This window comes from Pongo abelii, chromosome 7 (genome assembly GCF_028885655.2).
Source record: "Pongo abelii isolate AG06213 chromosome 7, NHGRI_mPonAbe1-v2.0_pri, whole genome shotgun sequence".
NCBI classification, from domain to species: domain Eukaryota; kingdom Metazoa; phylum Chordata; class Mammalia; order Primates; family Hominidae; genus Pongo; species Pongo abelii.
This window is the reverse complement of record NC_071992.2, coordinates 154872344-154886131: the sequence shown is the minus strand read 5'-3', so window position 1 is coordinate 154886131 and position 13788 is coordinate 154872344. Positions and strand designations below refer to the sequence as shown.

Genomic DNA, 13788 nt, shown 5'->3' with positions numbered 1-13788 from the left:
TGAGACTTATTCACTATCATGAGAACAATATGGGGGAAAACCGCCCCCATGATTCAATTATCTCCCACTGGGTCTCTCCCACAACATGTGGGAATTATAGGAGCTACAATTCAAGATAAGATTTGGGGACATAGCCAAACTATATCACGTGAGAAGAAAATCAACCTCAAATCTATACAAATACTTTTTTTTTTTGAGACAGAGTATCACCTTGTTGTCCAAGCTGGAGTGCAATGGTGCAATCTCGGCTCACTGCAACCTCCACCTCCTGGGTTCAAGTGATTCTCCTGCCTCAGCCCCCCGAGAAGCTGAGATTATAGGCGTGCACCGCCATCCCCAGCAATTTTTTTTTTTATTTTTGCAATTTTAGTTGAGACGGGGTTTCACCATGTTGGCCAGGCTGGTCCCGAACTCCTGACCTCAGATGATCCACCCACCTCAGCCTTCCGAAGTGTTGGGATTACAGGCGTGAGACACCACGCCCGGCCTCAAATAACATTTTTGACATGTACTGAGAACATCTTCTGTATATTCCAAACACTGTGCTATAGTTTGAGTAAAGAAAGATAAAAAGACACAGGCCCCTTTTAAAACAAGTTAATTCAAAAACTTCTCAGTCTAGTGTGGGAAATCTATTTTTATATTAAATAATCATATTACAAGTTCTGACTATGTGTGAGGTTCAGAGGCAGCTCCGTGGAAGAAGGGATTAACTCTAAGGTAGGTCTGAGAAGCTTTCAGGAAGGAAGTCATAAGGAGACAGAGGTTTGAAGGATGAATAAGAATTCATGGATGTTCTAGACATCGTGAGGCTTTCTGTGAAGTGCAAACACTTGGGTGTTGCTGGACCAAATAGAGCAGGAGTCAGACCTTATCTACCCCTGAAGGCCAGACTCTGGGGCGTGGAACTTATTCTGGAAGTCCAGAGTCACTCCTGAAGGATCTTAAGAGGAAGAGGATGGGATCAAAGTTGCATTTTTAAAAGGTCCACAGGATGTATACAGAAGAGTATTAAAGGGGACAAAACAAGATTTGGAGAGATCAGATAAGAAATTATTTCAGATAAGAAGCAGGATGGTCCTGGGTCAAGGTGTGGCTAGATAAGAAAGTATAACTAATAAACATGGCACCTAGACACCTCTTCTATTTCTTCAACTAATCTCAGTATTGAAAAAGATCATAATTAACAGCTCACGCCTACATAGCCCTTCCTGGGTCTGAGGCAGGGTTCTAAGTTTCAAGCCATTTGCATCCATATGTGTTCATCCATTTAATCTTCACAAAAAAGCTATGAGGTCCATTTTATTATTATCCTTGTTTTAGAGAAATGGGAACAGAGATGCAATTAGGTCACACTGCATCTTTAAGGACAACAGGAAGACAGCAGCAAAGCCAGGGTTCCAGGCCTGGCAAATTGTTTCCTCTGTGTCCTTCTATTAGCAGGAAGTGAAGTTGCTCCCTCTTGGGGTCTGTTCTTCCCGAATTGTCCTCAATCTGCCGGGGTTTGCACACAGTCCAGTCCCCAGGGAGGCTGCTCGGACTTTCTCTCTGATATGTAGAGCTGCGGAGTCTGATTAGCATTTTAGGACAGTTGCTTCTTGCTGCCACAGGATGTCACCATTGAAAACCTGCCTTCTGCAGGAAGAAATGCTGGCCCACTTGGCTGTGATCCCTTGCTCACCCTGAAGGGGCTCAAGCCCCTGTGGTCCCTATGAGGGAGGACAACCTCACACCACACCCTTGAAGCCCACTCAGCCAAAGCATCTCAGGGGAGCTCCCCAGACTGTACCTCTCAGCACTCAATTCTTTCAAGTGGGCTCACCTTCCACCTGCACCAGAACCAGGGCCTGGATTTGGCTTGTATCCGTCTCAGAACCAATGTCCATCTGTCCTATCTGTAACTGCTCATCCCAGAACACCATTTCTCTTGAAAGACACATCATCACTCACGCCCCTTTTTGAAGAAGATTTTTAAAAATGTCTCAGGGAGCCCCTGTCATAGATGACTCTGAGAGCTATTTACATGGTGGAATTGGCAGACGTTGGCAATTAATTCGGTTGAGGGAGATGAGAAGAGTCGAGAGAATGGGAGAGAGGGAGAGACTAGGAAGCCTAGGACGATGGTGGGTTTCTGGCTTCTGTGATTTGATGTGCAGTGGGACATTTTCTTGGTGGGAGATAACAGTGGAGGGCTATTGCTGCTTTTGAGTTAGTTCCACCAAGGCCCAACCTGGGCAGTGGCAAAGGTTTTCCCTTCCAGACCTCCCCCAGCCCCCAGCTGTTCAGGGCCTTACCTTGCACAAGGCCCATTCATTAAGAGGACAGTGGGTAAGGGGATCTGAGGGCCAACAGTGCATCACTGCAGCTGATTGATTAATGTCATGCTGGGCAGTCCATGAGCACAGTTTGAAGAGGACTTTGCAGTCATAATTCATCATACTATTTTACCACATGGGGAACAAGGATTGGGGGCATCTCTTGGGACATAGGGTCTCACTGGCACATGTTGCATGTTGCCTTTGAGATTATTTCAAGATTCACTGAGATTCTAGTCACGGATTATGTATACAGATTATGTGTATATGTATATACACACACACACACACACATACACACATATACACACATACATATGTGTGTGTTTATATATATGCACATACACATTTATATATATGTGCAATTTCTTTTTGGCTTAAACATCAAAATGTTTTATAAAAGTGTATGTTGAGGTCAAGTGCAGTGGCTCCCACCTATAATCCCAGCAAGGCTGAGGCAGGAGGATCATTTGAGCCCAGGAGTTTGAGACTAGCCTGGGCAACATAGCCAGACCCCATCTCTACAAAAAAGTAAAACCTTACCCAGGCATGGTGGTAGGTCTACAAAAAATAAAATCCTAACCTAGGCATGGTGGTAGGTCTACAAAAAATAAAATCCTAACCTAGGCATGGTGGTAGGTCTACAAAAAATAAAAAACATTACCCAGGCATGGTGGTAGGTCTACAAAAAATAAAAACATTACCCAGGCATGGCAGTCCAACCTACTTGGAGGGGCTGAGGTGGGAAGATTGCTTGTGCCCAGGAGTTAAAGGCTGCAGTGAGTTAAGATTGTGCCACTGCACTCTAGCCTGGGTAACAAAGTAAGACCCTGTCTCAAGAAACAAAAAAATAGTTTATGTCAAAATTCTCACTCTCACTCTAACCTCGTCAACCTAGTTCTTCCACCCATCTTCACCCTCATAGCTAATAGCTACTTCTCCAAGTTTCTTACATAGCCTTCTAGCGTATTTTTATGTCAATGCAAGCAATACAAATATGTGTATCTGTCTCCTTGTTTCACAACAGTTGTCTTATTTTAATATTATCTTATTTTATCTATTCTGCACTTTGCTTTTTCACTTAATACATCATGGAGCTGTTTTATCCAGACGATTGAAACACATCCAATACAAGCAAATCCTATGCTCCTGGCATATCTCTACTGCTGGGGACTAGAAAATGCAGAGGAAAATAATGAGTGCTTGCATTGACTTTCAAAAATAAGGTTGCATAAAAATGCAATGTCAATAGCAAAATAAATGCCATATGGTTATGAACACATTTAAGAGACAAATATTGTAAAAGAAAAGCATCCATTTTCTCTATTGAGAAATTCATATTTATTTGCCATTCACCAAACATTTACTGAGGGTATGCATTGCCCTGGGCTTGCTGGGTGCTGTGGGGAGGACAAGCAGGGTAGACAGCTCAGAGCCTCCATCTGCCCAGGCCCACTATGTCAACAGCCTCCTTAAGACACTCCTTTCTGCAGCCTTAATCCCCACCCTAGCCAGCACCACACACACTTCAACTAAGGTGACCTTCCCTTCATTCCCACCCAGCCTTTCTCCTGCTTAAACTGCTTCACTGCCCTCCTCCCCACCACCTTCCCCATTCCCCTCCCATCCTAAGGGTGGGAATTTACATTGTAAATTCCAACCCCTTCATTTGGATCGCAAGGCCTTTGGTGTGCAGTGCCTGCCCTGTAAACCTCACCACTCGCCTGCCTCACCTCTCCTTGCCTGCTGCTGCTAGGTTCCAGCTGTTCTGTCCTGCCTCCAGGCCTCTGTACCCTGCTCCTCTTGTCCTGGAAAGAGCAGTCTTCTCCACCCTTCACCGCCCCACTCATTTGTTCTTATGCCTTTTTTCCAGATATCTTTCCCCAATTACCTGCCCCTGCCCCCAGCCTGACTGGGTTAGAGGCTCCTCCTGCCAACTGCAATTGCTTGGTTCCATTCCCTGCTTCCTCCTGGGGTGTGAGTTAGTGCAGCCCAGTCTAATGGGGGACATAGTCATCCTCTAATGCCTGGTTCCATTCCCTGCCTCCTCCTGGGTGGAGTTAGTGCAGCCGAGTCTAGTGGACGGGTCACTGGGCTTCCGAGTCCCAGTCTTGGCTCCTTCTCTAAGGCTGTTTTGTCATCTGTCACAGGCATGCCACGAGAACTTGCCAACACAGTGGTGGTGATAATTAGAGTTCCCGATGCCCCTTAAGAATGCTCAGTAGACGGGAGTTGGCTTAACCCTCCCTAATCTTCCTCTCCCTCCTCCGTGGACAGAATCTCACACGTCTATGAACCCCCATGTTCAGCATGAGGTGAGGAGCCCATCGGATGACGGGCCGGCTGGCTGGTTGAAGGCCACTGCTGACTTCGCATTGGAGGTATGGGTTGCTCAGCGCTTTTACCCTTCCTCAGGCATCTACTTGTTGCCTGGGCTTCTCTTCCAAGTTCAACAGCCCCCTCCCGGCCAGTTCTCCGCCGCGCCCCGCCCCCGGGGGTCTGCAGGGACCCTTTTCCGGCCCGAGGCCTGGGGTCTTGGCTCGGGAGGGCAGCCCCGCCGAGGGGACTGAGCATGCTCGCGCCGGTCAGGCTGGGAGGGCCGCACGCGGGGCCGCAGCCTGCGCCCTGGGCACCCGGGCGGCCGAGCGGGCGGGGTTTGGCCGCCGGGCGGCCCGCCCCGGGCTCCCATCAGGGCCTCGCGGCGGAGAGGGACCGAGGTGGGAGCGCGTGAGCCGCGCCGCCAACCAGTCGCGCAGCGTCTACCCCCGCTGTGCGCAGCGGCTGCGGAGCGGAGCCAGAGGGAGCAGCAGGGCGGGCTCTCCCGGCCGCGAGGGCGCGCGGCGCGGCGCGGAGGTCTGGCCGCGTCCCGACGGAGGAAGGAGAGGAGAGAGGGCGCCAGAGGTGAGCGCAGCCCGGGAGGCGCCAGCCCAGCAGCGCGGGCGCAGCCGCTCGGTCCTTGCTTTCTTGCGGCGCTGGCGGCTGCGTTCCCCCGACCGCGCTGACAGCCTCGCGTCCTGGCGCCCGCTCGCTGGGGCTGCCCGGAGGCCGCGGCCGGGCAGCTGTTGCACTGAGAGGGGGGCAGCTGCGGAGTTCCATAACCATAGCAACCGCATCAGCAACGGCGGCGGCGGGCGAGGGCAGCATCCGCTCGCTCCTCCTCCAGGCAGCCTCGCCGCGGGGACCCAACACCAGCTCGCAGGTGCCGCGGACTCCCCAGTCAGCCCGCCGCCGCCGCCGCAAGTGTTGGCGGCCAGAGAAGGCTAAAGGGGAGAGAGAGGGACCCAGGAGCGCGGCCCCCGGGGGAGAGAGAGGGGAGCCCTGCAGTGGAGACAGGTAGGTGAGAGCGCTTCGGGGTCGGCAGCTGCAAAACTCTCTCGTTGGTGGTAGTGACGCTTCTGCAAGCGTGGTTGCCAGTTGGATGGCTTTCTGTCACGGAACAGCGATTCCGCCGCAAAATGTGGTTTATCTCCCTCGATTTTCCCCAGTCTCTCTGCCCTCCAGGTTGTCTGCACATCTGGACAGGTCTTGAGGGGATAAGAAGGGCCAGGGCTGTGAAAGGAGCGGAGAGGCTGGATTAATGAGGGGTTCCCCCCAGGAGTCCCAGATGGAGGCTGAGGGGGCGCATGCAGACCTTGGCCACTGGGGTCCTTGGAGCCAGGGAACCCGGGGGCCAGGCTCAGGAGAAGACCGCACTGGGGTGGAGGGGACAGTGGCAGCGATTCTCTGTAATCTAGGCGAATGCACAGACCCATTCCTCCTGTGGCTTGGCTGGGGACAGGGGTGTGCGGGGACACTGCAGCTCAGCTATGACATGGAAAGGGACCAGCTCTTGATCTGTAGAGCCAGCTTCAAGCCCAGTCACTGGAGGGGATGTTTAGACGAGGCAAGTAGTAACTGTTATTATTGTGGGACACAGGAGTATAATGTTATTGCCGTTGACTATTAGGGATAGGATGGGAATAGAAATACAATTTTCAGCTAGCAGTCAAGACTATGCCCTCCCCTTCTCCCCACCTCATTTCTAGCTCCCCACCCCACTTTGCCAGCAAAACAAGAACCACATCGCGCATAGTGACAATCCTTGCTCCTTGGCCACTGGCAAACTATCTCGCTTTCAGACAGCTGGAGACACCCGCTTCGGTTGTCCATTTGAACCAGGGGGCATTGTTTTTCATCAGGTTATGATGCTCTTGATGTTAAGTGATGTGTCAAAGTCGAGAGGCACCTGGGCTGTCCATACAGTGTGATGGACTGTTAACTACATCTGCAGGCTGGAGAGAGGGCCAGAGCTTGGGGAGTGGTTACAAACTCAGATCAGCTGGGACCAGGGCCCCGGCAGAAGGAAGATAGCATGTGAATAATTAGGGTCTGAAAGTTCATGCATGTAGGTAAGTAGGTCTCTGAGTAATATCCAGGATAGGCAGCCATTGACTTTGAAAGGGCTCTTCCTTTATATTGTGGCCTCAGGAGACAGTCTAAGTCCCAGTTAAAAGGCTATGTTCTTTAATTGGGCTTTTAATTTATGGCGTGGTGATGTTACCCAAGGGGATGTGATTTGGCCAACCTCTCATCTGGAGATTTATGTCATAATACGGATGATATTATCAGAGCTTAGGCAGATGGTTAGGTGTAGAGGAAAGTGGACCAGATTGGAGGGTCAGAAAACATGGATTTGAACTCTGATTTTCTCATGCACCTGCTGTGTGACCTTGAGTTGTTGCACCTCATTGAGGCTTCTTTCTCTCATCTGGAGAATGGGGATACTAACTAACAAGTCTTGCAGTTTACCAGGCTCAATCACAATCCAATGGGATGTGGAGAGGATGTTTGGGAAGGGCTTTTTAAAACCTAATGTCTTGTGCAAGTAAAAGGGATTATTGTTTTCTAAAGAAACTCTCTTCCTCAGATTGGCAAATCATTAAACATCCATCAACTATGGAAAGAGAGTGGAAATATTAGTCAGTGACTCACAGTGGAAACACTGTAGTCTGGTCCAAGATTCACTCAGGGCAACATAAAGAGGGCTTCTCAGGGGAAAATGCTGCATGCCATCCTCCTTGCCTACAAGTGCTGAAGGTCAAGTGCTTTGCCATCAAATGCAGCACTCGTCTAGTTTGAAACAGTAAGGTCTGCTCACAACAGGGGTGGATTAATTTTTTTTTTAACAGTGTAAACAGATTTACACAGAGTAGGGACTCATTTAACTGTTCACCTCGGGTTGTGGGTTTCTTGTGGGCAGGATTACTTTCATCCAACTCTGCTCTGTAATGTCAGGTGTTTACCAAATATTTGCTCAATTTGACTGAAATAGACTGAATACTGACAGCTTGATTTTATTGATGAAGGAATTATAATTTCTGGAAGGAACCAAGACTATCTTATTCTATTCTCTGCTCTTTTATGCCCCTGATTTTGCTCATGGTGGTCTCCCTGCCTAGAATAACCATTTCTCACTTCTTTCTTCCTTTAACAACCCAATTCAAATGCCCCTTCCTATAGGAAGCCTCCCCAGATTCTCTCATGTGCTCCCACAACACTCTGGACCTGCTTCGTGATGGACTGTGCTGTGTCATCGCTTGCACACATACCTGTCCTTTCTGTTGATTTGATGCTTCCCAATGATAGGTGCCTCTCCCTATCTGACTTTGGTTGTGGCTGCAGCACCTGATGCAGCCATGGCCATGATGAATGGTTGTTGAATGAGCGAATGAGCCTTACTTCCAACGTGACCACCTGTGCAGACGTAGGCTGCAGAAAGGCTGTTCCTGGCTGCTTTCGCCATCTCAGTCCGTGTGGCAAGCCTGAAGGATGCTCCATGCCTTGTTGTGCATTATTTCGGGTCAACCCACTGAGGCAAAGTGAAGGAGAACAGAAGCACATATTTTGCTTTAAAATGCTCATTTTTTTTCAAGTGGGCACTTTAGGATAACTGAAATCTGCTGTTGAATGGCCTTCATGTAACATTTGCTGAAAACATCTGATGGAATATTTTAAACTTGAAATATCTTTCTCTCACTTCAATTTCTTTCCTTGATTTTAGCTCCAGTATAGTAAAAAAGCACAAGCATTGGGATTTCAGCTCCAGTATAGTAAAAAAGCACAAGCATTGGATTAAGATAGCCTAGATTTAATCTCAGTTCTCAGGGTACCTGGAACTAGTGCACTTGATTGTCTTGTGCCTCAGTTTCCTCATTCATAAAGTGTGGATGTGAATACCCATCTCACAGGGATGTCGAGTTTTGGAGCGAATTAATAGCTGTGCCATAAAAGTAGTTCATAAACTGTAAAATATTAATACTCTAAGTAAATTCGTTCTTTTCCTTAATTTTCATCTTAGAAAATGAGCAAAATCCTTGTCTAATTTCACAGCATCACATGGGCTTCAAATGCTGGCCCCTTCACTTACTAGCTCTGTGTGACCTTCAGTAAATCATTTTGCTCCCCCAGCCATCTGCCTTATCTGCATAGCATTGTAATGATAGCCACCGTTCAAGATAGATAGGGAAATGCACAGAAAGAAAAATACTGTGCCAGGCACTCAATATGTAATATCTGTAATTTGCAAATGATAGATGTAATTGCCAATAATAGAGGGTTCCAGAATTTTTTGAAATGCCCCAAATGAATCTCCTCCCTCTATTTCACCTACAGTTCTACAAGAGAGGAAGAACTAAGAACATGGTCATGGTCCCAACCACCAAGAACCTCTTTTGGTTAGACATGAGAGACACCAGGAAGGAGCAGAATGACCTAAAGATTTAGATTCAGGGACCGGATCCTCATCCAGATCTGATACTATTTGCAGAACTATTGATCTGGTCACCTTACCTTTCCTGACTCAGTATTTTCTTCTGTAAAAAACCTGGGTGATGTCAATGGCCTTCTCTAGCTCTATTTCAATGCTGGTATACACTAATCAGTGTTTCCCCTTACAGAGTTTACATCTATAGCCCTCAGGCCATTTTCTGGTTGTTGTTATTGTTGGGACTCACAGCTTACCCAAAACTCTACATTTCAATGCATTATATACCCGTAGCCCTACCACCAAATTTTTCTTATTTTTGCATTTTCCTTAGTTTAGAAAGTTAAGTCTGGGCACAGTGGCTCATGCTTGTAATCCCAGCACTTTGGGAGGCTGAGGCGGGTGGATCACAAGGTCAGGAGTTCAAGACAAGCCTGTCCAATATGATGAAACCCCGTCTCTACTAAAAAATACAAATATTAGCCGAGCATGGTGGCACACGCCTGTAATCCCAGCTACTTGGGAGGCTGAGGCAAGAGAATTGCTTGAACCCGGGAGGTGGAGGTTGTGGTGAGCCAAGATCGTACCGTTGCACTCCAGCCTGGCTGACAACAGCAAGACTCTGTCTCTTGAGCCAAAATTGCACCACTGCATTACAGCCTGGGCAACAGAGTGAAACTCCAACTCAAAAAAACAAAAAAAAAAGAAAAAGAAAGAAAGTTAAAAGTGCTCAAGATGAACCAGGGACTTAGGGAGTTGTTCAATACTCCTTGTCCCAGTCCAATTCTTATCCTACTCTAGGCAGGAGGTTCTGCTGCTCAGTCCAGTCTGGAAGATCTCCTTAATTCCAAATGCAGTAAATTGTGTGTGTAAAGTCTGATCTTACCTGAGAGAGCGGCAGAGATTCATGGACATCGCTAATATCTGCTGAGCTACCCAGACATTGGGTGCTCAGAAATGTCAAATGTTTCTGCTCAAACATGAATAATTTCTAGGTGGTTGCACACCCATCTCAGGAATGACCCATGAGGGAGATTTTAGCATCACAAAGGAAAGTGGCACTGTGAGCCTGGGATCTGTGGCCCTCCCTCCACCTCTGGTGTGGATGGAATGGTGCTGTGATGTGCCTGGTACAGGGCATTTGCATAAGTAGCCTGCCCTGTGTCACTCATCATGCTGGACTCTGAGAATCGACTGTAGACAACACAACATCCTTGCCTTTCAAAAGCTTAATGTGTAGTTGGGGGATCAGGTATGGAAATTGGCAAGAACAAACCAGGCAATGCAGGGGGTCTGTGGGAGCAAAGAGAAGAAGCCTCCGACATATTTCCTAGGTGGTGGCTGTCAAGGATGCCTTCTTAGAGGAGAGAGAGTCTAAGCTGAGTCTGAAGGAATCTCCACATGCAGACCTGAAGGAAGGGCAATCAGAAAGGGAGAGCAACATGCAGAGACTTCGAGACAAGAAGTAGCAAGGAAGAGAGGGGAACGGCAGGGCTGGAACAAGAAGCCAAGGGGTGAGGTGGTGTCCATTGAGGCTTGGGAGATGGTAGGGTTACATGTTTGAGAGTTTCACAAGCCAGTCTTTTCCTCTAATGGAAGGCCATAGGAAGTCACAGAAAGGTCTAGACTTGGGCAGGATACTCTCCCCAGCTGTGATAGAGGCCAGGTTAGCGAGAGCCAACAAAGATTTTATGGCCTCTTAGGAGACTCTGCAGAGGTGCTTGACTTCAGGTAATGAGAGGTGGGAAAAAGAGAAGGACAGAGAAGAAATAGTGTGAGAAGGAATAGTAGAGGGGAACAGAAGGAGGGTATCAGAGAAATGAACAGATTGCATCCTATCTCACAAAAATATCAGTGAGACATTCTAGGGACCTTTGACCATTGATAGGTCAAGAGGAAGGAGGGGTCATGGTTGATACTCAGGATTTCTTTCCATCCTCCCACCATGAGAGAAGAAGGCAAGGACTAATAAACTAGGCTCTGAATTGACATCCCTGCCTCTATTCTGCTTCCCAGTGTCTACTCTGCAGAAGGCAGCCAGAGAGATCTTTATAAAATTAAAATCAGATTAAACTCTTTGCTCAAAGCCCTTTTGTGGTTTTCTAACTCAGAGTAAAATCTGAAGCATTTCCCATGACCTGCAACCTACATGACCTTCAGCCCCTGTTCCAACCCTGCTCACCACCTTGTGACCTAGTCTCCTCTACAGCCACTCACCTCTACCCACCCTGGCTTCCTGGCTGATCTTTAGCAGGACATGCTACTCCCTCCTCCTGGGACATTCTTCTCCCTGGTAACCACTGGGTGTCCCTACTTTATTCTGGCTGCAACTCAAATGTCACCTTAGCATATCCTTAGCCCATCCTTACCACCTACTTCTACAATGACAGTCTCTTATTTTGATGTTTCTTTCTTTATAGTACTTATCAATATATTACATAGTTCACTGTTGAACTCCCTCTGGTAGAACAAATCCTCTCATATAATATGCACTCAGTAAATGTTTGCTGAATGAATGAATGAATGAGTGAACGTAGGATTGCACGCCAGAGTAGTTGCTGGTCCCAGCATTGACTGGGAATTAGAAAATGAGGACATGATTGAGGGAGAAACAATGACATGTTCCAAATTGTGGGTTAGAATTAAGTGACTATTTCCTACATAGCTGCAATATTCCAGGCATTACTAGGCAATTGGATAGCAAGACTACCAAGATCAAATTTCTTATGAAACATTTCTTGGGACACAGAAAACTATAGATTTATTGTTAGAGGAGTCTCCAGCTAGACATTGGAGGGTGTGGGCCTGGTTGAGTTCTGCTGTTCACTTTCTTTGTCACTTTAGACATATTCTTTCCACCCCATTCTTTAAAGTCTTGCCCTATATTTTAATTGATGATATAGCTTTTGTTGTTGGGCTTTGTGATATAGGAAATATTTTTCTTTTCTTTTCTTTCTTTTTTTTTTTTTTTTGAGACAGAGTTTTGCTTTTGTTGCCCAGGCTGGGAGTGCAATGGCACGATCTTGGCTCACTGCAACCTCCACCTCCCGGGTTGAAGCGATTCTCCTGCCTCAGCCTCCCAAGTAGCTGGGATTACAGGCATGTGCCACCACGCCGAGCTAATTTTGTATTTTTAGTAGAGACAGAGTTTCACCGTGTTGGTCAGGCTGGTCTCGAACTCTTGACCTCAAGTGATCTACCCGCCTTGGCCCCCCAAATTGCTGGGATTACAGGCATGATCCACCATGCCTGGCCTATTTTTCTTTCTCTTCTGGAGTTTTTTCTCTAATTTCATTGTATTTAGCAGACGTTGAAGTGACATCATATTCTCTAAGTCTTCAGTTACTTAGAATAACTGTAACTTACAGTCTTTAGTCTTCAGTTATCGGGGGGAAGATAGGCAAGGAGAGTGAAGAGAAGAGGTGAGTGTCATCCCAGGTAGCTGGAGGGAGGTAGTGGTGGGATGAACTCTTTGCATATGGATAATCTAGAGGCAGAGTGGTGTAGGCTTCCTTTGTGGGAGTGTCTTCCTGGTGCAGCTCTTTCGGCAGGAAGTTCCCGTGGTGGAAGTTCTCTTGTTAGGATGGCAGATAAGGCCCTTATCCACCCATCTGTCTGTCTGAGCATAGCTCACTCTGCTCTCCCAACGAGGCACACCCTCTTCCATGTCTCCAGGGCTAGGCTCACTTCCCTGATGGGCCCTGCAGGTCCCTGTGTTCCTCTCCAATGCTCAGTGCAACCCTGTGGCTTGACCTTCTCAGTCTGTAGCTTTCTTGTCTAGTTCTTGAGTCCCTCCTAGACTCTGTACTTTTGAGATGAAGAACTGGGTTTTATCTTTTATGAGTCTGTATCTGAAAGAAAATTGGATCAAAAATTGAATACGGGTACTCTAGGGTTAACTCTGATATGAATTAGCTGTGTTCTTTAAGCAGGAACTTAACCTCCCTGGAGTTCTTTTCCCAATTGTGAAATGAAGGCAGTCAACACAAATTTTATTTCCGAAGTGCCTATTATGCCTCATCCTCTGTTATAGAAGCTTGAAGGGGGCCAAGATAAAAAAGATAATGTTTATATTCTTAAGAAGTTTATAACTTTTAAAGAAGACAAACAAGTAGAGAAGCAGTTATAATGTACAGTGGCAAAGCTATGATAGAGATAAGACCTGAGAGCAGAGAAGGACACCTAACCCCACCTGGGAATGCCGGGGGGGCTTCCTGGAGGAAGAGGTATCAAATATGAGACATGAATGGAAAGTAGGAGTTACATAGATAAACATGGGATGAGGAGTCGGGGGAGCTGTTTCACATAGAAGAAAGCCAGTGTGGAGAGCAGGGGTTGAGAGAGTATTGCAGGCAGTGGAATGTGTGGGCTCAGAGTGTGGGTGAAGAACTTGAAAAGAGGTGGGAAGCTAAAAGGCTGGAGAAGTGAGTAGAGGCTGCGTGTGCAGGCCCTTGGACACTTTGTGAATGGATTTATTCTTTATCTGGAAGCTAATGGGAGGGGTGGAAAGATCTTAAACCGGGAGATGACAGACAGATACAAACATGCATTTTGGAATGGTCCATTCTGGCTGCAACATAAAGAATGCATTGGAGAAAAGTAAGTTAGACGGGAGGCATGGAGACTGGGTGGGAGTCTATTGCAGGAAATTTAGGGTACCTAGACGTAGGGATGGCCCAAACCTAGGTTAAGGTAGTAGGGACGGAGACAGGAGGACCAACATGAGAACTA

General features: G+C 47.4%; 1 protein-coding gene across 1 annotated transcript in view; it reads left to right on the top strand.

Annotated features, from left to right (window-relative positions):
• The first annotated feature begins 5039 nt into the window (after window positions 1-5039).
• Window positions 5040-13788, top strand: part of FAM135B (family with sequence similarity 135 member B) — a 362884-nt gene continuing 354135 nt past the window's right edge. Inside the window, exon 1 of the mRNA XM_024251153.3 lies at window positions 5040-5648. The gene's annotated coding sequence lies outside the window, so the exon portion shown is untranslated. The remainder of the gene's footprint in view (window positions 5649-13788) is intronic.